Source organism: Arachis duranensis, chromosome 9, assembly GCF_000817695.3.
Source record: "Arachis duranensis cultivar V14167 chromosome 9, aradu.V14167.gnm2.J7QH, whole genome shotgun sequence".
Lineage (NCBI taxonomy): Eukaryota > Viridiplantae > Streptophyta > Magnoliopsida > Fabales > Fabaceae > Arachis > Arachis duranensis.
In genome coordinates this window covers 77,628,752-77,631,728 of record NC_029780.3, presented here as the reverse complement: position 1 = coordinate 77,631,728, position 2,977 = coordinate 77,628,752, and the positions used below count along the sequence as shown (strand labels likewise).

The 2,977-nt window shown below is 31.8% G+C and overlaps 1 non-coding gene across 1 annotated transcript; it reads left to right on the top strand.

Annotated features, from left to right (window-relative positions):
- Nucleotides 1–394: 394 nt before the first annotated feature.
- Nucleotides 395–498, top strand: LOC127742052 (small nucleolar RNA R71). Its single transcript, XR_008003239.1, has one exon. It is a non-coding gene; the product is annotated as a small nucleolar RNA R71 (small nucleolar RNA).
- The last annotated feature ends 2,479 nt before the right edge of the window (nucleotides 499–2,977 follow it).

Sequence of the window (2,977 nt, the reverse complement as noted above, 5' to 3'; positions counted from 1 at the left end):
TTCACCCATGTAATTAACCTCTGCCATGGCAGGGTTCTCAGGATCATAAGCTTCTTCAGAAGCTGCCTCTTTAGTACTATTTAATGCATGTTGCCATCCATTCAGACTTTGAGAGATCATGTTGACCTGTTGAGTCAACACTTTGTTCTGAGCCAATATGGCATTCAGAGCATTAATTTCAAAAGCTCCTTTCTTCTGAGGTATCCCATGATTCACGGAATTCCTCTCAGTAGTGTACATGAATTGGTTGTTTGCAACCATATCAATGAGTTCTTGAGCCTCTTCAGGCGTTTTATTTAGGTGAATAGATCCACCTGCAGAATGGTCCAATGACATCTTGAAAAAATCAGATAGACCATAATAGAATATATCTAATATGGTCCATTCTGAAAACATGTCAGATGGACATCTTTTGGTCAGCTGCTTGAATCTTTCCCAAGCTTCATAGAGGGATTCACCATCTTTTTGTTTGAAGGTTTGAACATCCACTCTTAGCTTGCTCAGCTTTTGAGGAGGAAAGAATTTATCCAAGAAGGTAGTGACCAGCTTATCCCAGGAGTCCAGGCTATCCTTCGGTTGTGAATCCAACCATATTCTAGCTCTGTCTCTTACAGCAAAAGGGAAAAGCATGAGTCTGTAGACTTCAGGATCAACTCCATTCATCTTTACAGTCTCACAGATCTGCAAGAACTCAGTTAAAAACTGGTAAGGATCTTCAGATGGAAGTCCATAAAATTTGTAGTTTTGTTGCATTAAGGCAACTAGCTGAGGTTTCAGCTCAAAATTATTGGCTCCAATGGCAGGAATGGAGATGCTTCTTCCATCAAACTTGGACGTTGGCTTTGTGAAGTCACCAAGCATTCTCCTTGCATTATTATTATTTTCGGCTTCCATCTCCTTCTCTTGTTCTAATATTTCTGAAAGGTTACCTTTAGATTGTTGTAACTTAGCTTCTCTTAATTTTCTCTTCAGAGTCTTTTCAGGTTCTGGATCAATTTCAACAAGAGTGCCTTTATCCTTGCTCCTGCTCATATGAAAGAGAAGAAAACAAGAAAAGAAAAGGGGGAAGAAAGTAGAAGAGGGGATTCGGATATTTAGGTGAAGAGGGGTGAAGAGAAGTGTTAGTAATTAAATAAATAAATAGAATAAGAAAAGAGAGGGAGAATTTCGAAAATAATTTTAAAAAGGTGTTAGTAATTTTTGAAAATTAAAGATAATATATAATTAAAATTAAAAATTAAAACAATTAAAAAGAATTTTTGAAAAATAGATGAGATATTTTTAAAAATTAGAGAGGGATAGGTAGTTAGTTGGTTTTGAAAAAGATAAGAAACAAACAAAAAGTCAAAGAGTTAGTTGAAAAAGATATTAAAATCAAATTTGAAAAGATAAGAAGATAAGAAGTTAGATAAGATATTTTAAAATCAAATTTTTTTGAAAAAGATAAAATTTTTGAAAAAGATAAGATAAAAGATAAAAAAGATTTAATTCAAAAATTTGAAATTACTTACTTCACTAACAAGAAACTACAAGATAAGATTCTAGAACTTAAAGATTGAACCTTTCTTAACAAGAAAGTAACAAACTTCAAATTTTTGAACCAATCACATTAATTGTTAGCTAATTTTCGAAAATATGATGTAAAAAATAAGAAAAAGATTTTGAAAATAATTTGAAAAAAGATTTTTGAAATTTTCGAAAAATAGGAAAGAATGAAAAAGATATAATTTTTGAAAAAGATTTTGAAAAGATAAGATTTTTTTAAAATTGAAATTTTGACTTGACTTATAAGAAACAACTAATTTTTAAAAATTTTTGACCAAGTCAACCCAAAATTTCGAAATTTTGGAGGGAAATAAGAAAAATATATTTTTTTTATTTTTGAAATTTTAAAGATGAGAGAGAAAAACACAAATATGACCCAAAACATAAAAATTTTGGATCAAAACACAACATGCATGCAAGAACAATATGAATGTCAAGATGAACACCAAGAACACTTTAAAGATCATGATGAACATCAAGAACATATTTTTGAAAAATTTTTTATGCAAAGAAAACATGCAAGACACCAAACTTGGAAATCTTTAATGCATGGACTCTAACAAACAAAAAATGCATATGAAAAACAACAAACAACATAAAACAAGAAAACATCAAGATCAAACAAGAAGACTTATCAAGAACAACTTGAAGATCATGAAGAACACCATGAATGCATGAAATTTTCGAAAAATGCAAGAAAAATTTTTAAAGCATGCAATTGACACCAAACTTAAAAATTGACTCAAGACTCAAACAAGAAACACAAAATATTTTTGATTTTTATGATTTTCTAATTTTTTTGGATTTTTATTATATTTTTCTAAAATAAAGTTTAGAAAAAAGAAAAAGAAAAGAAAAATTTTGAAAAAGATTTTTGAAAAGAAAATTACCTAATCTGATCAACAAGATGAACCGTCAGTTGTCCATACTCAAACAACCCCCGGCAACGGCGCCAAAAACTTGGTGGACGAAATTGTGATACATGAGTTCCAGGTACTGTTAGAGAAGCTTTTTCTTTCCACAACTCCGTTCAACTTAACCAGCAAGTGTACTGGGTCATCCAAGTAATACCTTACGTGAGTAAGGGTCGATCCCACTCGTCCAAGTAATAAACCTTACGTGAGTAAGGGTCGAATCCACAGAGATTGTTGGTATGAAGCAAGCTATGGTCACCTTGTAAATCTCAGTTAGGCGAATTAAATTGGTTTATGATGAGTTCAAAAATTAATAAATAAATAGAAAATAAAAAGGGATAGAAATACTTATGTAAAACAATAGTGGGAATTTCAGATAAGTGTGTGAAGATGCTGTGCTCCTCTCGTATCTCTATTTTCTTATTACATTCATCCAATCCTTCCTACTCCTTTCCATGGCAAGCTGTATGTAGGGCATCACCGTTGTCAATGGCTACATCCCATCCTCTCAGTGAAAA